Source organism: Aquarana catesbeiana, linkage group LG09 (genome assembly GCF_042186555.1).
Source record: "Aquarana catesbeiana isolate 2022-GZ linkage group LG09, ASM4218655v1, whole genome shotgun sequence".
In the NCBI taxonomy this organism is placed as follows: Eukaryota; Metazoa; Chordata; class Amphibia; order Anura; family Ranidae; genus Aquarana; species Aquarana catesbeiana.
Genome location: NC_133332.1, coordinates 39419388 through 39447103, shown reverse-complemented (window position 1 = coordinate 39447103; position 27716 = coordinate 39419388). Strand labels below are relative to the sequence as shown.

The following is a 27716-nucleotide window of genomic DNA, read 5'->3' as shown; positions in this document are numbered from 1 at the left end:
TGTATATAATATACATGTGTGTGCATGTATATCAGCAGATCCCTTCACATCACAGTCCCCACCAGCAGCCCAATTCACATCACAGTCCCCATCAGAGAGTCCCCATCAGCAGCCCTTCACATCAGAGTGTCCTCCCCCTCCCACATGTACTACTCACCGTTTTGAAGGCAGCTTCTCGTTCCTCTCTCCAGTCATGTGATAACAAGTGATAGGGGAGAGAGGAAGGAAAGTCTGCCGTTGGTCTATCTCCCCCTGCAGGCTGGAGGGAGCATAATGCCTAATGCTCTCTCCAGCATATGACGGAAGTTGCTCCTCCTGACAGGAGTGAAATTGCGATCACTCACTGTCAGAGAGGAGCGGCTCCAGGACCGCATCTGATGGGCCCACTGAGCCACCGGCCCACCGGGAATCTCCCGGTAGTCCCGATGGCCAGTACATGCCTGCTTCCAAAGGGAACAGTAATGAGAGGAGAGGATGAGAGTCATACAGCAGACAGTTAAACAAGCAGGAAGATCAGACTAGAAGAATCCAAAGGTGGTGAGAGTCAAAGTACAGGGAGCATCAGACACACAAGGGGCTTCTACAATAATGCTTGGGGAAGAATTACGATCACTCACGGATCCTCAATAATCATATATTGACTAGGGATGAGCCGAACACCCCCCTGTTCAGTTCGCACCAGAACATGCGAACAGGAAAAAATTTTGTTCGAACACGCGAACACCGTTAAAGTCTATGGGACACGAACATGAATAATCGAAAGTGCTAATTTTAAAGGCTTATATGCAAGTTATTGTCATAAAAAGTGTTTGGGGACCCGGGTCCTGCCCCAGGGGAAATGGATCAATGCAAAAAAAGTTTTAAAAACTGCTGTTTTTTCAGGAGCAGTGATTTTAATAATGCTTAAATTCAAACAATAAAAGTGCACTATCCCTTTAAATTTCGTAGCTGGGGGGTGTCTATAGTATGCCTGTAAAGGGGCGCATGTTTCCCGTGTTTAGAACAGTCTGACAGCAAAATGACATTTCGAAGGAAAAAAGCCATTTAAAACTACTCGCGGCTATTGCATTGCCGGTCCGACAATACACATAGAAGTTCATTGATAAAAACGGCATGGAAATTCCCCACAGGGGAACCCCGAACCAAAATTTAAAAAAAATGATGTGGGGGTCCCCCTAAATTCCATACCAGGCCCTACAGGTCTGGTATGGATAGATATTAAGGGGAACCCCGGCCAAAATTTAAAAAAAATGATGTGGGGGTCCCCCTAAATTCCATACCAGACCCTTCAGGTCTGGTATGGATTTTAAGGGGAACCCTGCGCCAAAAAAAAAACGGCATGGGGTCCCCCCAAAAATCCATACCAGACCCTTATCCGAGCACGCAACCTGGCAGGCCGCAAAAAAAGAGGGGGGGCGAGAGAGCGCCCCCCCTCCTGAACCGTACCAGGCCACATGCCCTCAACATTGGGAGGGTGCTTTGGGGTAGCCCCCCAAAACACCTTGTCCCCATGTTGATGAGGACAAGGGCCTCATCCCCACAATCCTGGCTGGTGGTTGTGGGGGTCTGCGGGCGGGGGGCTTATCGGAATCTGGAAGCCCCCTTTAACAAGGGGACCCCCAGATCCCGGCCCCCCCTGTATGAAATGGTAAGGGGGTACAAAAGTACCCCTACCATTTTACTAAAAAACTGTCAAAAATGTTAAAAATTACAAGAGACAGTTTTTGACAATTCCTTTATTTAAATGCTTCTTCTTTCTTCCTTCATCTTCTTCTTCTGGTTCTTCTGGCTCTTCTGGTTCTTCCTCCGGCGTTCTCGTCCAGCATCTCCTCCGCGACATCTTCTATCCTCTTCTCCTCGGGCCGCTCCGCACCCATGGCATGGGGGAGGCTCCCACTCTTCTCTTCATCTTCTTCATCTTCTTCTTTTCTTCTTCCAGCCTTCTCAATGTAAACGCGGAAGCGACGTCATGACGTCACTTCCCGTTTACTCGGCTGCCAATGGCGCCGAATTTTAAAAAATACACAGTATTCAGAATCGCCGTTTTCGGCGATCTGAATACTTTGAAGTGCAGAGGAGGGATCGGGGGTCTTTTAGACCCCCGATCCCTCCATAAAGAGTACCTGTCACCGCCTATTACTGTCACAAGGGATGTTTACATTCCTTGTGACAGCAATAAAAGTAAAAAAAAAACATTTTTTTTTAAACACAATTTTTAAGTATAAAAATAAATAATAAAAAAAAAATGTTTAAAGCGCCCCGGTCCCTGCGAGCTCGCGCAGCGAAGAAAATGCATACGGAAGTCACGCACGCATATGTAAACGGTGTTCAAATCACACATGTGAGGTATCGCCGCAATCGTCAGAGCGAGAGCAATAATTCTAGCCCTAGACCTCCTCTGTAACTCTATCCTGGTAACTGTAAAAAAAATTTAAAGCGTCGCCTATGGAAATTCATAGCTGCCATAGTTTGTCGCCATTCCACGAGTGCGTGCAATTATAAAGCATGACATGTTTGGTATGTATTTACTCGGCGTAACATCATCTTTCACATTATACAAAAAAATTGGGGTAACTTTACTGTTTGGATTTTTTAAAATTTGTGGAAGTGTCCCTTTTCCAAAAATTTGCGTTTAAAACACCGCTGCACAAATACCGTGTGATATAAAATATTGCAACAATCTCCATTTTATTCTCTAGATTCTCTGCTAAAAAAATATATATAATGTTTGGGGGCTCTAAGTAATTTTCTAGCAAAAAATATGGATTTTAACTTGTAAACACCAAATTTCAAAAATAGGCTTAGTCATGAAAGGGATAAAGAACTTCAAGGGCGCTGGTGAATGCTCTTGTAGTTCATTGATTCCTCCGGTTCTTCAGTAACTCTGCCCATATGCGAGGTATGGGCACACAGCTCTACTGAGAGTCAGCCTGACACTGTGTTCATGATCTGCTGATTGTGGGTGAAATGCTCTGCAGGCCCCTGCAAAATAATGTTTGTTTAACCACTTGCCTCCCAAGCCAATTCTGACACTTCTCTCCTACATGTAAAAATAATTTTTTTGCTAGAAAATTACTCAGGACCCCCAAACATTATATATATATTTTTAACAAAGACACTAGGGAATAAAATGGTCGGTTGTTGCAACTTTTTATGTCACACAGTATTTGTGCAGCAATTTTTCAATGCAATTTTGGAAAAAAAAAACACTTTCATGAATTAAAAAGAAACAAAACACAATATTTACCCAAATTTTGTATAATGTGAAAGATGATTTGTTACGCCGAGTAAATAGATACCTAACATGTCATGCTTTAAAATTGCGCACACTCGTGGAAAGGCGCCAAACTTCGGTAATTCAAAATCTCCATAGGCTACGCTTTAGAAATGTTTACAGCTTACCAGTTTAGAGATACAGAGGAAGCCTGGTGCTAGAAATATTGCTTGCGGTGATACCTATGTTGGCACCAGAAGTGATATCATGACGTCGCTTCTGGCCTCCGAGGGTCATAAAGATGGCCAGAGACCATCTGGTGTGAGACCGGAGAAGCACTGGAGGGCAGCGGGAGGGGACATTATGATTGTTTTACTGTGCAGGGAATTGCCTGCTGAAAACAAAGATATCTGGATGATGCCTGCAGCTCTAGGCATCATTCAGATTATAGCCACTTCAAGTCACCGACGTCATATGACGGTGACCCGGGTGAAGTGGTTACATTTGTTTTCTTACAAAAGTGAACTTCTCTTAACTGCAGTTAACAAAAAAAAATTAATATCAATGGCCATGGCGATTTTCAGGCAATTTCAACAGCTTTCTTATGCAAAAACTGCCAAACTTTCTGTTGAAGTTATTCAATTATCATAGCTGTTTAGGGTAGAAATAGATCTTAAGCTATTGAAGCACTTGAGCTACTTGGCCATTTTATCTGGCTCACAACCATATTCGGGGCCGTCTTTAAGGCAGGGCAAAAGGGTCAGCTGCCCTGGGCCCTGTCATTGTTGTGGGGTCCAAAGCAGCTACCTCATAGTTGCTAACTATCCCGGTTTAAATTCCCTTGTCCCTTGAAGTTTTAGTCCTGTGTTGTGTCCCGATATCTCAGTGTGAAGTGTGCCTACTAATGCTGCCCAGCTCTGCCCTATTGTGTACAGATGACTCACCTGTGTTTACATGTAAATAGCGGCTGCATTCATACGTAAATAGCTGCAGTGCGGCAGCATTTATATGCAAATAAAGTTTGCATTCATATGTATATCATGCCCCCCTGAGGTCATATCCACCATCACCTATTCTGAATGCTTCCCACTGGAGAGATAAAGGGGCAGGCTTGAAAGTCCTGCCTGCAACTGTGGTCATTTAGCCTAACATCAGCCTGTTCTGCAAAGTTAAGCAAATTAATGGGGGGAGGGTAGTGTGGGTTGTGCAGGGATAGGCAGAGAAGAAATTACAGTTTGGGTACTGACAGGGTGGATAAAGATGTAGGTCACGTGTAGGGCAGCCCAAATATTTCATTAGGCTGCTCTATGCTCTCTAAATGCAGTAGAAAGTCCCTAACGCTTTTTCAAAATCACACGGTTGCAAGGCACGTCAGCAGATGCGTGAGGGTGTCATTAACAATTAATGGCACTGCTGTGTATCTGCTAAAGGGCAGCATGATTCCGTGGTGTCAGGAAAGAGATTGTGCATGTGTTCCCGACACACAAATGTGAACGCAGGCTAAATGTCTCAGTTATATTGGTGGTCAGTGTAAATCTTCTCATTACATTGGGGCTTGGTGTAGAATCCTTTCATTCACACTAGTGGCCAGTGTGAAGATCCCCCTTACATTAGTGGGTAAATTCCTCCTTACATTTGTGTTTTGTGAATGCTTCTATACCTTAGTTGTCACTGTAAATCCCCTTTACATTGGTGGTCATTTTAAATCTTCTAACTACATTGGAGCTTGGTGTACAATCCTTTTATTCACACTAGTGGCCAATGTGAAGGTCCCCTCCATACATTGGTGGTTACCGTGAATGCTTATATTACATTAGTGGTCAGTGTAAACCCCTATTACATTAGTGGTCAGTGTAAACCCCTATTACATTAGTGGTCAGTGTAAACCCCTATTACATTAGTGGTCAGTGTAAACCCCTATTACATTAATGGTCAGTGTAAACCCCTATTACATTAGTGGTCAGTGTAAATCCCTATCACATTAGTGGTCAGTGTAAACCCCTATTACATTAGTGGTCAGTGTAAATCCCTATCACATTAGTGGTCAGTGTAAACCCCTATTACATTAGTGGTCAGTGTAAACCCCTATTACATTGGTGGCCAGTGTTAAAAATCCTCTTTATATTGGTAGTTGGTAAAAAAATCAGCATTGCCATTGATCACACCCTCCCTGCCCTCCAGCACTGCCACTGATCCCAGGAGTTCTAGGATCCCTAGGAGTTTTCTGTCTATTGATGGGTCCCCTCACCTCCCCAGTCCATGGTGTGCAGACAGGTGGAGAGTGAAATTGCATGGGGGGGGGCAAGAAAATGTTTGCCCAGGGTCCAATCAATATTAAAGTTGGCCCTGACCACATTGCTTTAAATAGGGGAGAACAGAATTTTCTATAACTTGTGCAAGGTTAAAAAAGGGAATCTCTCTTGCACATCTTTGATTGCCTAAAAGTGGGGTTCCACCCAAAAAACAAAAATACCTGTAAAAATTCTAAAAAACAAAAACAAAAAAACATTTGGATATTTTTTTTTTCACTTACCTCTAAATGCCTGTTGCTAGGTGGTCCCTCGTAGTCTGCCTCTTCCTTTGCCTGGGCTGGTGACATCACTTCCCCCCCAGGCACAGGAAGGGCTCCGCTCTGCTCCCTCCCTCCTGTCAATCATCTGGGACCCATTACAGGTCCCAGGTGATTGAGCGGCCAATCACGGCGCGCGGCACCGCTCGTGCATGCGCGGTGGGTGCCAGGCTGTGAAGCCACAGCCCGGCGCCCACAGTTGAAATGCCGGCGCCGACAAGTGGAGGGGGGGGACGAGCGGGGCTTCAATCCCCCGCATCGCTGGACCCAGGGACAGGTAAGTGTCCATTTCAAAGTCAGCAGCTGCAGTATTTGTAGCTGCTTTTAATTTTTTTTTTTTTTTGACGGCCCCCCCCGGGTGGAACTCCTCTTAAAGGAAACATTTCTCTAATATATTATTACAAGCAGTATACAAATAGTAATGAGGTGAACCTTTTCTAAATATGCACAATCCGAGGCATTTTTGGTGTATAATCTCTGACACTGGTGTGCACAGCCTATTGCATTAGGGTGTGCACCCCAAAGCTCAAACCGCTACAACCTTTTTAGCTGTAGAGGCAGCGACTGGGCATGTTCATGTGCCACACCTGCAATTATACCCTGTTGCTTTTAGCAGGTGTAGCACCCACTGACCATGACCCATTCAAGTGAAAGGCGTTACCCTGCAAGCGGCCCACAACCATGTGCAGTGTGGAGTACAAAGGGTTAAAGCAGGTGGTGTGGAGGTGATACAACTCCTCCTCACCGCCTCTTGAATGCTCTCTGAAGAGGGATCTGTTTGCAGATCGCTCTTCAGAAATCAATGCATTTGTGAATGAGCCCCTACATATTCCACAGCGCCCCCCTCTCATCTGAGTCCTCCTTTACATAAGAGTCCACAGAATTTAACCTTACACCAGAGTCAATAGCATTACATCTTATATCACAGTTCCCCCCTTAAATTAGTGTTTTCAGAGAGCCCCTCTTACATCAGAGTCCCCAGAGTTCCCCTTCACATTGGGAAATCTGATGTAAAGAATGCTGTGGACTCTGGTGTAAAGGGGGACTTCGATATAAGAGGGTCTCTGATCACCAGAGTCCCCCCTTACATCAGAGTTCCCAGCATCCCCTCTTATATAAGGGTACCCAGAGTCCCCCCTTACATCAGAGTTCTCAGTATCCCTCTTATATAAGGGTACCCAGAGTCCCCTTACATCAGAGTTCCCAGCATCCCCTCGTATATAAGGGTACCCAGAGTCCCCCCTTACATCAGAGTTCCCAGCATCCATTCTTATATAAGGGTACCCAGAGTCCCCCTCTCTGTACAATGTAAGAGGGGACTTTGATGTAAGGGGGGATTCAGGTGATTAGAGACCCCTTACATCAGTGTTCTCCTTTATATATACTGTAAGGGAGGACTCTGACACAAAGGAGATCTCTCTTTACAACAGAGTCTGCAGAGTTCCCCTTTAAACCAGTATTCCAGACAATAAGTATTTCTAGAAGGGGGTCAGCCATAGCAGCCTCCTCACAGCACAGAGCCTTTTACTTTATATCACCAACCCCCCCACCCAGTATGTGTGAGCATTGTCCTCCCCTCCATGGGACTACAAATCCCAGCATAGCAGGCAGGGATCCTATTTCTCAGCTGCTCTCCAGTGCCCCACACACAATGTGATTGAGTCCATGCACCCACTCCCCACTTACCAGTGACATCTCCCAAGTCCCCGGCGGGTCCTCCTCACCACAGCTGGTTCCATTGTCTGCAGGACGGAAGCCGGGGGCGGGGCACTCGGAGGTGGAGCAGGGAGGAGATAGTTACACTCTTCTCCTCTCGGGATCGGTCCTGGCAACCAGTCATTTTCTCGGCGATGTACACAAGGCTGCGATGGGCTTCAGCAGCCCCCCTGGTGGCAGGACGCATTCAGATGATTAAAACAATGCTGTAAAACCGACTTGCTCCTGTCAGTTCAAGACACTGGCCGTGGTGTAAGCAGGCGGCGGAGTGATATTCAGCTGTCAGGGAGCCGGAACTATGGAGGTAGCATCGGAAAATGCGGCCGCCTGTCGGCTTACTCCGTGACCTGTGGCTTGGACACACAGGAGTTACATAGCCAAATGAAAAATAGTCCCATTCGCAGCACTGCCATTGTCATATAGCAGAGATGCTGAAATGGAGATCCCGCACATACTGCCAGAAAAATAGCCCTGCGGTTTGCTGGATGTGCCTGAGCATTAGGGTGTGCCCAGGCACACCCGGCACACCCCGTGCTCACGCCAATGGTGTTTGCGATGTGAAACGTGAGAGAAGGTGTGAAGTAAAATAAATAAAGATATATGTAGTGCTTGTGAACTACAAACCTAAACTAATGAAGATATAAACGCATAAAGTATACAGAAGTATATCAAACATATATATATATATATATATATATATATATATATATATATATATATGTGAAGTGATAAATATCCTGTGAAAAAAGTGTAATAAAACAACTGAGTGATACAATATATAAACAAAACGTGAAAAAACAAGTGATCCAATATGTCTTGTATCAAAAAATGCAAAGTAGTAAGAGCCGGTTCACACGGGGGCGACTTGTCAGGCGACCTAGCCGCCTGACAAGTCGCCTACCATTCTGTACAATGGAACCGTTCTAATAGAAGAAAGGTTCCTGTACTACTTTGGGGGCGACTTGCATAGACTTCTATACAGAAGTCGTCTTGCAAGTCGCCCCGGCAGTCGTGTGCAGGTCGCCTCGGTGAGGCGACCTGCAAGTCGTGCCGCCTCTGGTGTGAACCGAGGCTAAGTGTATGAAAATCTGTGCCTGAGGTAAAAGATGTATAAATATGAATCCCACCACCAATATTATAAATGAGTGCTTGAAGAGAAAAAAACAGCAAATCTTCAGTGGTGACACCTGTGCACCTGAGGCCACTCACGTTACTGCCGTAAAGTATACAGCAATTGTAAATCACAGGTGTGGTGTTCAAAAGATTCCCTCCTGGTTATGATGGTTTAGATTCCTCTTGATTGATCTCAGTAGCAGGTAAAAACATAAAGGAAACAGAAAAGATTCATAGCATAATTCCATAAAATGAGCATGGAGGGGAGGTGGATGAGAACGCAGACCCAATAGGTGATGCACTCACTTTTAGATAAGGAGCATAGACATCAATCCACCAACGCCGAGTTCGTAAGCCTCTGGGTAAATCCTGATGCTGCCTTCAATCCAAAGCCCCTCGTGTATAAGCTCAATATAAATGGTGTTTAAGGGTGGAAAGAAGAGATGACCATAGCGTGATCCTGTATTACAAACCAATTTATTAAAATAGCAAATAAAACTCACATTTAATATATAGCAGTGTGCAGTAACCCATGAGCGCTGAGCTCCTTTCCTTCTGTCAGAAATGAATAGTACCCAGTGCTCCAATCCTCAATATTGTTTGGAGGTTCAAAGCAATTTTGTCCATGTGACGCATTTACTTTTCGGCCTATTCTCTGTTGCTAAGATGGTGTCCGCATGTGTCCTTGCGAGGCGTTGGGAAGCCCTTACTCACCGTTTGATGAAAACAGCGACGCAGCCGGGGATGACAGAGATGTGGCGTCAAGTCTCCACCTCAGCGACACGTTTTCACTGTAGCGGCCCCATTGGCTTTGAGTAAATAATGAGAGGAGAGCTTCTGATGGGTGCAGTAGTTTTATTCTTTTGTCTCAAAGTTGTGCATTAAGGTTGAACACCACAGAGGTTAATCTTTTGACTCCTTAAACACTTTAAGCACCATTTGCACCATGAAAACTGTAAAATGACATACAATGCATTAGTTTACAGAGATCACCAAAAAGGGGGTTACAACCGAATTACAAATGTGGAGTTACAAAGTGGTGTTCCATCATCTATACACATATATCTAAATTGACATTAAACATTTAAGGAAACATGACTATATGTTTAAACATGTGGATTGTCTACAGCATATCTTTTAACTAACAGCGTGGACTCAATTTGTTCCTAAAAACATATATACTGACAATGACAATGGACCTTTACTGCATACCTTGCTCCCAGGCCCGGATTTACTCCCTTTGCCGCCCCAAGGCCGGGTCCTTCAATGCCGCCCCCCCACACACACACACCACCATTCTCGTCCTTTATCGATGACTGCTACAATAGATCAATTAAAAACATATCTCCACACACGAAGACACTGAAAATAACTGGCTTTAATTGTACAGACTGAAAATACTCTGTAATGCATCACAGTAATCACAGACCCCCTTTTACATCAGTGTTCTCAGTCCCCCCATTACATCACGACCCCCTTTTACATCAGTGTCCTTAGCCCCCCCCCTTACATCACATACCTCCCTGCCTCATAACAAACCCCCCATGAGACTGACCCATCACAGACCCTCCCATTACAGACTGACCCCCCCAAATCACAGACCCCTCATCACAGACTGACCCCCCATCACAGACCCCCCATTACAGACTGACCCATCACAGACCCCCCCATCACAGACTGACCCATCACAGACCCCCCCATTACAGACTGACCCATCACAGACCCCCCATTACAGACTGACCCATCACAGACCCCCCCATAACAGACTGAGCCCCCAAATCACAGACCCCTCATTACAGACTGACCCCCCATCACAGACCCCCTATTACAGATTAACCTGACCCATAGCAGACCCCCCATCATAGACTGACCCAAACCCATCACAGACCCCCCATCACAGACCGACCCCCATCACAAACTGGTCCTGACCCATCACAGACTCCCCATCACAGACCCCCATCACAGACTGACCCCCCGAATCACAGACTGACCCCTCAAATCACAGACTGACCCAGCCAAACACAGACTGAGCCCCCATCACAGTCCTCTCTCAATATCTAACTCCTTTACAGCACAGCACTCCCCCCTCCCCAAAGAACCCTACCTTATTCACACAACACATGGAGCCTGGCCTCTCTGGACAATGGGCGGAACTTTTCACGTTAAAAGTGAGTGATTTATTGCTGGTACCGCCCCGCTGCCTAGCAACCAATCACACACTTCTTAACTTAAAAAGTCCTGCCCTTTGTCTAGAGCGGCCGGGCTTCAAGTTTTGTGTGAATAAGACAGACAGTGTGGGGAGGGGGCAGTGCAGTGATATTAGAGAAGGCACGGACCTGCCGCACCTGCCATGCTGCCAGGGCCGATCCTAGGGTCACAGACGCCTGGGTGCAGAAATATTTCTGGCACCCCCACATGGGCGTGGTCATCTTACCAACTCCACCCCTTTACAAATGTTTCCATGGCAACGACTCAAACACAGAGATGCTCCCCTTAGAAGTCTTCGTTACCTTGAGAGCCTTCCATGATCTCTTAACAATAAAGAAAATACAGGAAGAGAGAACACTAATGAGACCTGGAGGGGAGTCTCTCTGATTCACACACAGAGGGCTGTCTGTTAGAAAGAGCCCCTAGACATAATACGGTCAAAGACTGCAGGCATGATACAAGAGATGGTCAGAGACTGCATACATAATACAGGAGATGGTCCGAGACTGCAGACATGGTACAGGAGATGATCAGAGACTGCAGACATGGTACAGGAGATGGTCAGAGACTGCAGACATGGTACAGGAGATGGTTAGAGGCTGCAGACATAATACAAGAGATGGTCAGAGACTGCAGACATGATACAGGAGATGGTCAGAGACTGCAGACATGATACAGGAGATGGTCAGAGGCTGAAGACATGATACAAGAGATGGTCAGAGACTGCAGACATGATCCAAGAGATGGTCAGAGACTGCAATCATAGTACAGGAGATGGTCAGAGCCTGCAGACATGATACAGGAGATGGTCAGAGGCTGGAGACATGATCCAAGAGATGGTCAGAGGCTGAAGACATAGTACAGGAGATGGTCAGAGGCTGCAGACATGATCCAAGAGATGGTCAGAGGCTGCAGACATGATCCAAGAGATGGTCAGAGACTGCAGACATGATACAGGAGATGGTCAGAGACTGCAATCATAGTACAGGAGATGGTCAGAGACTGCAGACATGATACAGGAGATGGTCAGAGGCTGAAGACATGATACAAGAGATGGTCAGAGGCTGCAGACATAATACAGGAGTTGGTCAGAGACTGCAGACATAGTTCAGGAGATGGTCAGAGGCTGCAGACATAATACAGGAGATGGTCAGAGACTGCAGACATGATACAGGAGATGGTCAGAGACTGCAATCATAGTGCAGGAGATGGTCAGAGACTGCAGACATAGTACAGGAGATGGTCAGAGGCTGCAGACATAATACAGGAGATGGTCAGAGACTGCACACATGATACAGGAGATGGTCAGAGGCTGCAGACATAATACAGGAGATGGTCAGAGACTGCACACATGATACAGGAGATGGTCAGAGGCTGAAGACATAATACAAGAGATGGTCAGAGACTGCACACATGATACAGGAGATGGTCAGAGGCTGCAGACATAATACAGGAGTTGGTCAGAGACTGCAGACATAGTTCAGGAGATGGTCAGAGGCTGCAGACATAATACAGGAGATGGTCAGAGACTGCAGACATGATACAGGAGATGGTCAGAGACTGCAATCATAGTGCAGGAGATGGTCAGAGACTGCAGACATAGTACAGGAGATGGTCAGAGGCTGCAGACATAATACAGGAGATGGTCAGAGACTGCACACATGATACAGGAGATGGTCAGAGGCTGCAGACATAATACAGGAGATGGTCAGAGACTGCACACATGATACAGGAGATGGTCAGAGGCTGAAGACATAATACAAGAGATGGTCAGAGACTGCACACATGATACAGGAGATGGTCAGAGGCTGCAGACATAATACAGGAGATGGTCAGAGACTGCACACATGACACAGGAGATGGTCAGAGGCTGAAGACATAATACAAGAGATGGTCAGAGACTGCAGTTCCTATGGACGTTAGTAGATAATGGCCGATCTGCCCTCTCACCTGACCCAGCGATACAGCAATGGTTCCTCTGATCAGGAGTCAGCTCACTCTGAATTGCCCGTGGCGACTCCGCTGGGTAGCACCCAGATCTGTATTCCTGCAATGACTCCATTCCTTTCTCCGCCAGGGATGGCGCTAGGCTGTGTGTCTTTCCCTCTGGTGACGCAGGGCAGCGGGGTTCTCTCTCTAATGGTGTTCCCTCAGCACTGCCCTCTCCCTCTGGAGTCCTGGGTGCACTTCCCTGGGTGTAGACCCCCCCAGGACAAACCCCCCTCCCTTCATTAGTATAGACCCCCCCAGGACAAACCCCCCTCCCTTTATTAGTACAGACCCCCCCAAGGACAAACCCCCCTCCCTTCATTAGTACAGACCCCCCCAGGACAATCCCCCCTCCCTTCATTAGTACAGACCCTCACCAGGACAAACCACCCCTCCCTTCATTAGTACAGACCCCCCCAGGACAACCCCCCCTCCATTAGTACAACCCCCCCAGGATAACCCCCCTCCATTAGTACAAACCCCTCCAGGACAACCCCCTCTCCATTAGTACCGACTCCCACCAGGACAAACCCCCCCTCCATTAGTACAGACCCCCCAGGACAACCTCCCCTCCATTAGTACAGACCCCCCAGGACAACCCCCCCTCCATTAGTACAGCCCCCCCAGGAGAAACCCCCCCATTAGTACAGACCCCCAGGACAACCCCCCCCTCCATTAGTACAGCCCCCCCAGGACAACCCCCCTTCATTAGTACAGACCCCCCAGGACAACCGTCCCTCTATTAGTAGAGACCCCCACTCCATTAGTGTACATAAAAACAGGAGAACAGATGGAGACAGGCTCGGGGGGGGTGAGAGACAGAGGAGAACACGTCAGGCACGGACCGCCCCCCCCCCACACACAGAGACCAGCTGCTCCGACCTCCGGCGGCTGCTCTCCTTCTCTGACAGGAGGAGGGAGGGGGGACGGGCTTGAGCCTCGAACAAAACAGCAGCGGCGGCGGTGACCTGCGGAGGGAGCCGCTTCAGTCTGGACACAGAGAGGAGGAGGAGGGAGAGGAGCACTTTGGCGCTTCAGCGCCCCCACCTCACTGGTGCCTGGGTGCACTGCATGCTGCTATGTTAGTGTGAGGGGCGGCCGGGAAGTCGCTGCAGGAGCGGCGCCGCCCCTGCACCACTGCCGCCCCAAGGCCTGGCCTCGGTGGCCTTGTGGGGAATCCGGCCCTGCTTGCTCCGCTTGCCAAGGGGTGCAAACTTTAAACTTTAGAAAACTTCCATAAACTGTCGCCTTCCCACAAGGTACTGCTGGCTTGCCTGGATGCCGGAAGTGTCTGGTGATTAAAACATTCCCCAGAGAAACAAGAGGAAGGCAATAAAGGTTCCACCTGTCATTCAGTGCTGAACAAAAGATTTAAAGTGACAAGCGGACAGTTACAACTTGATTAAATCTTTACCACCTGACCTGTTTGCGGAGCTGTGTCAGCAAATTGTTTCTTGTCTACAGTGTCAGAGTGTTGCGGTGGATCAAACTCATATTTGTCAGAGATTTCAAGCGACTGGTGTGGAAGCCAGCATTGATGAAGTTAGAAACGTGATCAATGCGGTGACCTGCCTGTTTAGAAAATTGCTTTGAACCTCCAAACGATATTAGGGATTGGAGCACTATTCATTTCTGACAGAAGGAAAGGAGCTCGGCGCTCGTGGGTTACTGCACACTGCTTTATATTAAATGTGAGTTTTTATTTGCTATTTTAATAAATTGGTTTGTAATACGGGATCACACTATGGACATCTCTTCTTTCCACCCTTAAACACCATTTATATTGAGTTTATACACGAGGGGCTTTGGATTGAAGGCAGCATTAGGATTTACCCAGAGGCTTACGAACTTGGCGTTGGTGGATTGATGTCTATGCTCCTTATCTAAAAGTGAGTGCATCGCCTATTGGGTCTGCGTTCTCATCCACCTCCCCTCCATGCTCATTTTATGGAATTATGCTATGAATCTTTTCTGTTTCCTTTATGGTTTTACCTGCTTCTGAGATCAATCAAGAGGAATCTAAACCATCATAACCAGGAGGGAATCTTTTGAACACCACACCTGTGATTTACAATTGCTGTATACCTTAAGGCAGTAAGGTGAGCGACCTCAGGTGCACAGGTGTCACCATTCAAAATTTGCTGTTTTTTTCTCTTCATATTATTGGTGGTGGGATTCATATTTATACATCTTTTACCTCAGACACGGATTTTCATACACTTACTATTTTGCATTTTTTAATACAAGATATATTGGATCACTTGTTTTGTCACGTTTTGTTATATATTGGATCAGTTGTTTTGTCACATTTTTTTCACAGGATATTAATTTATATATATTTGTTTGTTTGATATACTGCTGTATACTTTATGTGTTTATATGTTCATTAGTTTTGGTTTGTAGTTCACAAGCACTACATACTGTATATCATTATTTATTCTACTTCACACCTTCTCATACGTTACACCAGTTATTCTTTTCCTTTCCGTTTACTTTTGACACCATGGGGATGTATAAAAAGGTATCCTAGCAACACTGAGGCACACATTCACTGTGATGGCTGCAGGAAAGGTAATCATCTCTTCTATCTGGACTCATCATTTGTAAATGTATTATAACACTGCATTGACTTTAAATTTTTTTCAGCTACATAATATGTAATTTCATGCAATTTTGGTCATGTTTTAATGCCTTGGGCCAGTTCACACCATAAAAACGCAGTCCGGATGCGTTCCAGATGCTTTTCTGCATGCACGTTTTTGACGCGTCCCAGTGCGGTTTTTATGTGTTTTTGGTGCGTTTTTCATGCAGTCCAGTGCACCCCGCCCTTTTTTTAACCGTAAATAAGGACATATTTGTTCCAGTGCATTTTTGATGCGTTTTACAGCATTTCAGTACAGTCCAGTGCAGGAAAAATGCAGCATGTTCTACTTTTTTTTTCTGGAACTGGAACGCACTGGAACTGCAAGCACTTGTGAACTATGCCATTGAAAACCATATAACCTGCTTTTCATGCATTTTTGATGCAGAAAAAAAACGCACTGGACTGCATGTGGTGTGAACTGGCCCTGAATCCATTTCTTTTGTAATAATGCTGCCTGTAAGTGATGGTATATTATACAAGGGAACATACAGGATTCATGGAATGCTTCTCTCCTAGAATGTATTAAATCCTCGTCCACAATATTTAATGCCCATTGGCATTTGAACTCTGCCTTCCTCTGACCACTGACATCTGCACAATCTGCAAACTTTGAAAAAACAGTAATCTATGAGAACTGACAACCTAATTCTGTATTGGCACTCACAGCATAATCTTTGTGAGGACAGATAGGGGTGGATTTATTAAAGGCAAATACACTATGCACTTTGCAAGTGCATTTGCTCCAGAATTTAGTAAATAAGGAGAAGCTCTGCTGACATCCATCCTGCAAAATACATTTTTTTTACATTTTGCTTGTGCGTGATTGGGTATGCTATGCAAAGTGAAGCTTTACCTCTGACAACTTAATCTTGGTGAGCACTGACAGCATAATCTGGGTGAGCACTGATGACATAATCTGCATGAGCACTGACAGTGTAATCTGGGTGAGCACTGACAACGTAATCTGGGTGAGCACTGACAACATAATCTGGGTGAGCACTGACAACATAATCTGGGTGAGCACTGACAACATAATCTGGGTGAGCACTGACAACATAATCTGGGTGAGCACTGACAACATAATCTGGGTGAGCACTGACAGCATAATCTGGGTGAGCACTGACAATGTAATCTGCATGAGCACTGACAGCATAATCTGGGTGAGCACTGACAGCGTAATCTGGGTGAGCACTGACAATGTAATCTGTATGAGCACTGACAACATAATCTGAGTGAGCACTGACAACATAATCTGGGTGAGCACTGACAACATAATCTGGGCGAGCACTGACAACATAATCTGGGTGAGCACTGACAGCGTAATCTGGGTAAGCACTGACAGCGTAATCTGGGTAAGCACTGACAGCGTAATCTGGGTGAGCACTGACAATGTAATCTGCATGAGCACTGACAGCATAATCTGGGTGAGCACTGACAGCGTAATCTGGGTGAGCACTGACAGCGTAATCTGGGTGAGCACTGACAATGTAATCTGTATGAGCACTGACAATATAATCTGGGTGAGCACTGACAACATAATCTGGGTGAGCACTGACAACGTAATCTGGGTGAGCACTGACAATGTAATCTGGGTGAGCACTGACAGCGTAATCTGGGTGAGCACTGACAGCATAATCTGGGTGAGCACTGAAAACGTAATCTGGGTGAGCACTGACAGCATAATCTGGGTGAGCACTGACAGCATAATCTGGGTGAGCACTGACAGCATAATCTGGGTGAGCACTGACAACATAATCTGGGTGAGCACTGACAACATAATCTGGGTGAGCACTGACAACGTAATCTGGGTGAGCACTGACAACGTAATCTGGGTGAGCACTGACAGCGTAATCTGGGTGAGCACTGACAGCATAATCTGGGTGAGCACTGAAAACGTAATCTGGGTGAGCACTGACAGCGTAATTGGGTGAGCACTGAGAGCATAATCTGGGTGAGCACTGACAGCGTAATCTGGGTGAGCACTGAAAACGTAATCTGGGTGAGCACTGACAGCGTAATCTGGGTGAGCACTGACAGCATAATCTGGGTGAGCACTGACAACATAATCTGGGTGAGCACTGACAGCATAATCTGGGTGAGCACTGACAACATAATCTGGGTGAGCACTGACAACATAATCTGGGTGAGCACTGACAACGTAATCTGGGTGAGCACTGACAACGTAATCTGGGTGAGCACTGACAGCGTAATCTGGGTGAGCACTGACAGCATAATCTGGGTGAGCACTGAAAACGTAATCTGGGTGAGCACTGACAGCGTAATTGGGTGAGCACTGAGAGCATAATCTGGGTGAGCACTGACAGCGTAATCTGGGTGAGCACTGAAAACATAATCTGGGTGAGCACTGCCAATGTAATCTGGGTGAGCACTGACAACGTAATCTGGGTGAGCACTGACAACATAATCTGGGTGAGCACTGACAACTAATCTGGGTGAGCACTGACAACATAATCTGGGTGAGCACTGACAATATAAACTGGGTGAGCACTGACAACATAATCTGGGTGAGCACTGACAATATAAGCTGGGTGAGCACTGACAACATAATCTGGGTGAGCACTGACAATATAAGCTGGGTGAGCACTGTCAATGTAATCTGCCTGAGCACTGACAGCGTAATCTGGATGAGCACTGAATGCGTAATCTGTGTGAGCACTGACAGCGTAATGTGGATGAGCACTGACAGCGTAATGTGGATGAGCACTGACAGCGTAATCTGCGTGAGCACTGACAGCGTAATGTGGATGAGCACTGACAGCGTAATGTGGATGAGCACTGACAGCGCAATCTGGCAATATGACAATAAAGGTAAAAAAAGCCAAAAAATAAAGCTAATACAGTCACCACATCTAATGATTGGTATACCGCAATATAATAAATGTTTGCTTTCAGGTTTACTACCACTCTCATATATTTAAAATGGTTGTAGTGGCTAAAGGTGTTTATTTTAACGCATTCGCTGCACTAAAGTAAAAGATCTTCTATGATCAGCCCTCCTAAATGCTTACCTAAGCCTGTTCTCCATCCAGCGCTGTGCCACACTACTCTCTCTATCCCTCCTCACTGGACTCAGTGACAGCAGAAGAAGCTATGTGCTCCCGCTGCTGTCAATCAAATCCAGTGGAAAAACCTGTAGAAAAGCTTTAAATGTGTCAATCATGTCCCCCATTTATGGCTGCAATAAGGTCGGTTTGGAGAGATTTATACTGTACTAATTTTATTGATTCATGATCAGGAGGGGGAGGGGGGCAGGGGGGTTTTTAGGAAATGTATACAGCCATTCACTGGGAAGTTCGGTGTGCTGCTGCTTTTCCTCCCCCAGGTCTCTGTTCTGCATAAGGAGTTTAGAGGGTTCACTTATAAAACACAAATTTCACATATGTCACATTTAAATGGCCTTTCACGGAATAAACATTGATTTTTGAATATTAGTTTGCTGTTCACATATCACTTGCTTGTAAATTTTGCACCTTTTTGATCATTGTTATTATTTATGTGTAAGGTGCGTGCGTTATATTTTATTGCACGTGTTTTATTTGAGGGTGAATCACAGTGTTTGTGCTACTTAGCTGTTTATGATAGGGAATTTAGCTGTTTATGATAGGGAATTTTTATAATTGCAGTGTGGTGAAATTTTTGTGTGTTTTATAAGGTCTTTTGAAAGCATTGTTTAACCACTTCAATACCGGACACTTTCACCCCCATCCTGCTCAGGCCACTTTTCAGCTTTCAGCGCTGTCACACTTATGCCACATACAGACGATCGGACATTCCGACCACAAAATCCATGTTTTTTTTCAGACGGATGTTGGCTCAAACTTGTCTTGCATACACACGGTCACACAAAGTTGGTCAGAAATTCCGAACGTCAAGAACGCGGTGACGTACAACACGTACAACGAGCCGAGAAAAATGAAGTCCAATAGCCAGTGCGGCTCTTCTGCTTGATTCCGAGCATGCGTGGAACTTTGTGCGTCGGAATTGTGTACACACGATCGGAATTTACGAGAACAGATTTTGTTGTCGGAAAATCTGAGATCCAGATCTCAAATTTTGTGTGTCGGAAATTCCGATGGAGAAGTCCGATGGAGCCTACACACGGTCGGAATTTCCGGCAACAAGCTCCGATCGCACATTTTCTGTCTGAAAGTCCAACCGTGTGTACGGGGCATTAGAATAACAATTGTGCGTTCTGTGCTCATATGACATTTTTATCATTCTTTTACCACAAATAGAGCTTTCTTTTAGTGGTATTTGATCACCTCTGGGTTTTTTATTTTTTGCTAAACAAATAAAAAAATGACAAAGTGTTGAAAAAAAAAATTTTTTTCTTCATTTCTATTATACAATTTTGCAAATAAGTTTCTTCTTCGCTGACTGGCACTGATGAGGCGGCATTGATGGGCACTGATGAGGAGGCACTGATAGGCAATGATGTTACTGATGGGTGGTGCTGATAGATGGCACTGATAGGCAGCACTGACAGGCATTACTGATAGGCACTAATTGGCATCACTGATGGGCACTGATTGGAATCCCAGGTGGGCACTTGTGGGCACCGCACTGATAATCAATGCGCTGATTATCAGCGCAGACCCCCATCAGGGAACAGCTTATCGGCTCTCCTCTACTTACGCCCTATCAACGCGAATAGAGGAAAAGCCGATAACCGGCACTTCCTGGTTACTCTGTGATCAGCTGTGTTTGGACACAGCTGATCACATGGTAAAGAGCCTACATCATGGACTCTTTACCATGATCGGAGATGCAGTGTGTCAGAGCGACACACTTACCCCCACAGTTCGTGTTTGGAATCATGTGTCCGGGTTTCAGGCCACCTGAAACCCGGACACATTATTCAGACCATACTATGGCTTCCCAGCGGGGTTGCTGGCTGCAGTTGTGTAAGCTGGGAGTGTCTGTTACACTCTTTCACACTGCCCAAAGCCAGAACTAACAACCCCCCCCATACACACATAGAGGGGAGAGGAGACCTACTCCTCTTCCTCCTGCCCCTATCCCTCTGTGTCTGCCCACACTCCAATTCCCAGCGCTGTGCCTCAGAGAAGGAAAGTGGGGCTGGAAATTTGAAGTCCAGCAGCCACAGATACATCTGGATGAGAAGTGCCGACTGCCAAGGGGTGAGTGAGCTCACCATCCATCCCTGTCTGTGACTGAAGTCTCCCCCCCCCTCTCTCCTGACTTTGAGTGAGTACACTAAGGCAAATCAGGGTTCTCAGAGCACCCCTTACATCAGAGTTCCTCTTTACACCAGAGGCCACAATGTTCCCCCTTAATTCAGGGTTCCCAGAGAATCCCTTATATTAGAGTCCCCAGAGTTCTCCCTTACATCAGAGTCTACAGAGTTCCCCCTTACAGTGTAAGGTAAATCTGTGAGTTTAGATGATATGGGGAACTCTGTGGACTCTGATATAAACGGGGAATCTTGTGATTAACTTCATATGATTGGAAATCTTATTTAATTGCAAAATATACAGTATGTATAGTTTTTTACTATAAAATAAATTGCAGTGCACCGCTAAAGTGTTCGGGTTTGACTTGAAGAAAAGGTGGCAACCCTAACTACCGATCGCAATTGGCACCTTTCGACCTTTTGGGGGGGGGATGGGGGACAGGGATGAGCTCAGGCGTGTTTGGACCATAGTCTAAACCAACCTTAGCTTTACCACCAGGAAGCTTTACAGCACCCCACCAATCATAACTGGATCTGAATGGGAGGGATGTCAGTGTTTTGACATCTGTGGCTGTTCAGTTTGTGTCCCCCCCCCATACACCACAGACTTGTGTCCATTTACATCAGGCTACCTCTCATCTGTCACATTTAGGTCTGGAAAAATAGAAAAGGACGTTCTTTTCCATTTATTTTTTTTTACCTGAATGCCCACAAGTCAATTCATATCTGGACTCCTGTAGACCTACATGGAGCTGTCAATCAGGTCCACATCAGTGGCGGCTGGTGCTCAAATTTTTTGGGGGGGCGCAAACAAACTGAAAAATTCAGAAAAAAAAACTTCAATTGCTGCCACTGTGCCCATCAAATGCAGCCACTGTCCCCATCAATTGCTGCCACTGTGCCATCATACGCTGCCACTGTGCCATCATACGCTGCCACTGTACCCATCAATTGCTGCCACTGTGCCATCATACGCAGCCACTGTACCCATCAATTGCTGCCACTGTGCCATCAAACGCAGCCACTGTACCCATCAATTGCTGCCACTGTGCCATCATACGCTGCCACTGTACCCATCAATTGCTGCCACTGTGCCATCATACGCAGCCACTGTACCCATCAATTGCTGCCACTGTGCCATCATACGCAGCCACTGTGCCATCATACGCAGCCACTGTGCCATCATACGCAGCCACTGTGCCATCATACGCAGCCACTGTACCCATCAATTGCTGCCACTGTGCCATCATACGCAGCCACTGTGCCATCATACGCAGCCACTGTGCCATCATACGCAGCCACTGTGCCATCATACGCAGCCACTGTGCCATCATACGCAGCCACTGTACCCATCAATTGCTGCCACTGTGCCATCATACGCAGCCACTGTGCCATCATACGCAGCCACTGTGCCATCATACGCAGCCACTGTACCCATTAATTGCTGCCACTGTGCCATCATACGCAGCCACTGTGCCATCATACGCAGCCACTGTACCCATCAATTGCTGCCACTGTACCCATCAATTGCAGCCACTGTGCCATCAATTGCTGCCACTGTACCCATCGATTGCTGCCACTTTACCCATCGATTGCTGCCACTGTGCCATCATACGCAGCCACTGTACCCATCAATTGCTGCCACTGTGCCATCATACGCAGCCACTGTACCCACTGGTCCACAGGTAAAACTGACAGGTGGACCTGATTACAGAGCTTGGTGAAAAATTCTCAAAGGGGAGTGGTTTGGGGGGTGGTAACAATGCAGCTTAGCTGTGTGTTTTTACTGTCCCTTCCCCCATCACATGCGTAAAGTAGCATCTCATTGTGTGCTCATGGTCATTATCATTATGATGATCAGAGCACAGCAGGTGTTGTATGACTCTGTCAGTGTAACATGCTGTTGGGTGGTGACTTTGTTATGGCTGTGCTGTGTTATAGTCTGTACCACACATTACAGCCGTATATTAAGTCAGCACCACACAGCATGTTACACTGACAGAGCCATAGAGAACCTGCTGTGCTCTGATCATCATAATGATAATGACCATGAGCATACCTCCCAACTGTCCCTGATTTCGAGGGACTGTCCCTAATTTTGGAGCAATGTCCCTCTGTCCCTCATTCCTCCTCATTTGTCCCTCATTGTGGTCTGATCTATATAGATGTATATAAAATGCACTTTTTATCTATCCAAAAGTTGTTTCCAGCGCTAACCCTTTCATCTGATTTCTAAATTGCTGCATTTGTAAATTCCAAAAACCAATATAAAGAAATAGTAGTGGTAAAAAAACACTTGTGGGTTTAGCCAATCTTTTTTTTTGTACAATTCTCCTTTAAGGGGGCGTGGCAGGGGGCGTGTCCTATGCCTGCATACTTTTGCTGATAGGTGTCCCCCATTCCCATCTCAGAAAGTTGGGAGGTATGCATGAGCACACAATGGGGAGTGTGGGGACTGAGCCTCAGCCTGTGGGATGTATCTGTGTGTGTGTAGGGGGATTGCTTGCTTGTGGACCGGTGTCGGGATTACTCTTTCTTTCAGCCTCCTCAGTGATTAGTCTCTCCCTCAGGCAGGGCACTTACTGAGAGAAAGGAGCCGCATTACAATTGAATCCATCCGCCGAGGAAAGCATACAGTGAGCACAAGGTACACTCACTGATACAGAGAAGAGATTGTATGCCTCCACCCAAAAATGGAGAAAAAGTCCCTCTTCTTCTCTCACCTCCTGGGCCCCCCCCTATTAACCAGTTGGGGCCCAGGAAGGTACTATATACCTTGCCAATCAAGTAGGTGCAGGTTAATAAAGTTATTTAGCTAATTCGTTTTTTTCAGCTAGAAATCTGCTCTGGTCCTCCCTGCTGGCCGGGCCCGGTACAACAGGGCTGGTTGTACTGCCCTATCAGCAGGCCCTGCTGCCGGGTACCCTTACCCACAATGGCGGCGGCAGCACCCCACAGCTGATGGAAACATCTACTGCGGGTGCCGACATCGGTGGACTCCAGGACAGGTAAGTGTCCATTTTTTTATTATTTTTTGGGGGGGAACACCGCTTTAAAGTGTATCTATTTACTCAGCATAAGCTTATCTTTTATATTTTAACAAAAAAATTGTAGGCAGGTGCATTTAACTACTTCGCCAATAGGTGGCTCTGTACCAGTATAGTGTCTGGAACAATAGGTAAAAATAGTGGATGAACCCTCTGCACACTGCTACACCCTTCCAAGCAAACTTTGCAACACAAAATAGGGATATTTAGTTGCAATACATGTTTAAGCCGGCCAACTGCTTCAAAATAACCCCTCTTATGGCCAGTCCTACTCTGCTTTGCCACTACAAATGTTACTGTGGACACCATGCCAACCTGGGGCAAACAGACACAAAATGGGGGCGAGCTGCATGGTTTAGGTCTGGCCACTGACCTGCAATACAATAGAAACAAGATATACCTGTGCTCAGATCCCAGTAGCTTCTACATACATATATTCTACCAAGTGCTAAAGGGGTGTGACCAATTATTAACACTAAAAATGAACCCTCTGCATACTGCTACACAAGGTGGATATAAATCAATGATTTTTAATGATTTTTTTTTAATCAAATTTATATGCTTTTGGAGTAAAAATCTATCTAAAGATAGTTTTCTATTTAAAAAAAAAAACATTTATAATTTAATTCTGCATAAAATGGAGCTTAGTTATGTAGTATGAGGCTGTGTATTCTGCAATATTTACATTTTTGGTAAACTCATTCAATGAATCCAAGCTCTGCAAGCTGAGCTAACATGCACTGCATTGATGCATTCACACAATTTCACAGTAACCATGAGATAAAACAAAGTTCAGGAATATTCCTTTATCCCATTGTTTTGCAAATCTATGTACACTACAAACTGTATGATTGAATCGGTTCTGATATCGCCGTTTTACTAACCTGACAGCTTATTATTCTAAATAGGAAACCTTCATTTTTTTTGCAATTATTAAAGATTCTAAATGTTCGCAAGAATAATTCCTTACATTTAAAGCGGAGTTCCACCCAAACATGGAACTTCCGCTTTTCCTGTTACTCCGCCCCTCCGGTGTCACATTTGGCACCTTTCAGGGGGGAGGGGGGAGCAGATACCTGTTTAATACAGGTATTTGCTCCCACTTCCAGGGATAGATAGCCGATAGATAGTGTGTCTTCTGGGACACACACACGGGTCCCAGAAAACAGCAGGGACCAGTGGGAACGTGTAGCGCGAGTCGTGCATGCGCTGTAGGGAACCAGGAAGTGAAGCCGCACAGCTGATCACGATGTCAATAGGAAGAGCCGTTGATCGGCTTTTCATCACTTGCGTCTGACAAATACGTGAGTAGAGGAGAGCCGATCGGCGGCTCTCCTGATAGGGAGGGTCTGCGCTGATTGTTTATCAGCGCAGCCCCCCCCTCGGATGCCCACACTAGACCACCAGGGAAGCCGCCAGGACCACCAGGGCAGGGGGCAACATGTTGATGGCCAGGTATGTACCCCATGGCCATCCACATGTGCAAATTATGCCCGATCTGTGCCAATCAGTGCCCACAAACGGGCACTCACTGGCACCATTATATACCAGTGATGCCCAGCAATGCTACCCATCAGTGTACATTGGTGCCACCTGTCAGTGCCCATCCGTGCCACCTATTAGTGCCACCCATGAGTACCCATTAGTGCCGCCTATGAGTGCCTATCAGTGCCGCCTATGAGTGCCTATCAGTGCCACCTCATTGGTGCCCATCAGTGCAGCCATATCAGTGCCCGTCATTGAAGAAGAAAACGTACTTCTTTACAAAAAATTTTAACAGAAACAAAGAATCTTGCTGACCGGCTCTCCTCTAATCGCATCTGTCAGACGTGAGTGAGGAAAAGCCGATCAAAGGCTTTTCCTGTTTACATCGTGATCAGCCGTAGTTGGACACGGCTGATCATGTGGTAAAGAGCCACCGATCACCGCGATCGCCGCTATGCACGCCCCCACGGGCAAGCGGTGGCTGTTATCCTGAAGGACGTCATATGACGTCCAGTCAGGATAGCCGAACCACGGGCGGGAAGTGGTTAAAGTGTCCCTGCCCCCTGTGCTATTGAGCAAAGGCAAGCGCGTCGGTCCTGAACGCACGCAAACTGTGGTAGTCCCACACATGTGAGGTATCACCGCAAACTTTAGATCATGGGCAGTAATTTTATTACTAGACCTCCCCTGTAAATCTAAAGTGGTAACCTGTAACCTGTAACAGCTTTTAAACGGTTGCTTATGTATAGTAAAATGTTCGCCTTTTGTTGCCGTTGCGTGGGTGTGCACAGTTTTAAAGCGTGACATGTTTGGTGTCTATTTACTTGGCGTCACATCATCTTTTATATTTTACAAAAAATTGGGTTAGTTATTGTGTTTTTTTTTTTGCATTAAGATTTAAGAAATGTGCATTTTTTTTTCCCCAAAAACTCTGTTTGGAAAAACCGCCGCGCAAATATTGTGTGACATAAAAAAATTGCAAAAACTACCAATTTATTCTCTAGGGCTTTTGCTTTAAAAAAAAATATATAATTTTTGGGGTTTTAGGTACCGGTAATTTTCTAGCAGAGGAAAAAAAAAAAATTTCACATGTAAACAAAGTTCCTCAGGCATCCCCTCCCTCCTGATAAATGACTCATCTAAATAAGAGAACTCAAGTAAACATCTCGTAGTTTTACTTTCTTCTCTGTGTGTGAAGAGGATAGCAGAACTTTTGATCGCTCATTTATGGTAAGTTATTGTAAGATTTTTATGTAAGATTTTAAAAATGAGCTTATATGAATATTCAGGCTGGAATCACGCGTGTTCATTGCAGTGCGGTTCATTAGTGTATGTGACAGCCGTGTAATGACATGTGATCACTGGAAAGAGCGCAGGAATTACAGATCTGATTGTGATAAATGAGGCAGTGCTGGAAATATAGGGGCTGATCTACTAAAGCCATAGAGGCTGCTCTCTTTGCAAAGTCAATTTTGTTAATTGTAATTAGGTAAAGAGTGTTCGTTTTAATACTCAACCATTATTAACCAAAATCCCTGAAAAAAAATGCTAAAGTGTATGTAAACCCCACAGTAAACTTCTCTTATTTGCTTACATTTGGTCTTTTAACCATTTCAATACTGGGCACTTGTACACCTTCCTGCCCAGACCAATTTTCAGCTTTCAGTGTCGCAGTTTGAATGACAATTGCGCGGTCATACAACACTGTACTCAAACTAAATTTTTTTCATTTTGTTCCCACAAATAGAGCTTTCTTTTGGTGGTATCTGATCACCTCTGTGGTTTTTATTTTCTGCTAAAAAAATTTTTAAAAAGACCGAAAATTTAGAAAAAAAAAATGTTTTTTCTTGTTTCTGTTACAAAACTTTGTATATAAGTAAGTTTTCTCCTTCACTGATGGGCACTGATGGGGCTGCACTGACGGGCACTGATAAGACTGACACACCGCAACAACGATCGCCGCGATGCGCGCCCTCAGCAGCTTGATATCCTGGCGACGTCGTATGACGTCCAGTCAGGATATTGAAACCACTTTGCCGCCGTCATTTTGCTATATGGCAGGCGGCAAGTGGTTAAATTTACCATTTAAAATCATTGGGACTGATCTGTTATTTGTTAGGACAAGCAGTGAGCCCCCCCCCTATTCCTTCCCCCAAGCCCTTGGAGTTACAGTCTTGATGGAACCTTTGCTTGTCTATCTGTTTACTTCCCTGCTGCCTGCTGCCCAGGATCTGCCTGCACCTCTCCTTCTTTATCTGGATCTCTATTGGGGAACCCTATCTGCTTTGTTTTTCTTTGGTGGATTGCTATTCAGAGGATGGTGAAAGGAGGAGATGTGCAAATGTTCAGATAACAATTGTGCCACTCAGGGCAGCCATCAGAAATTGAGGTGTATGATGTCCCATCTGGGGAGATTAAATACAGTCCACTCCACACACCAACATGGGCGTGCACACAGGGTGTGCCAGGTGTGCCTGGGCACACCCTAATCACCCTGTGTGGTGCATATTCCCCCT

At 45.8% G+C, this 27716-nt stretch overlaps 1 protein-coding gene across 1 annotated transcript in view; it reads left to right on the top strand.

The window, feature by feature from the left end:
- The first annotated feature begins 15340 nt into the window (after positions 1-15340).
- Positions 15341-27716, top strand: part of LOC141107529 (major histocompatibility complex class I-related gene protein-like) — a 79810-nt gene continuing 67434 nt past the window's right edge. The window contains exon 1 of the mRNA XM_073598324.1: positions 15341-15380. The gene's annotated coding sequence lies outside the window, so the exon portion shown is untranslated. The remainder of the gene's footprint in view (positions 15381-27716) is intronic.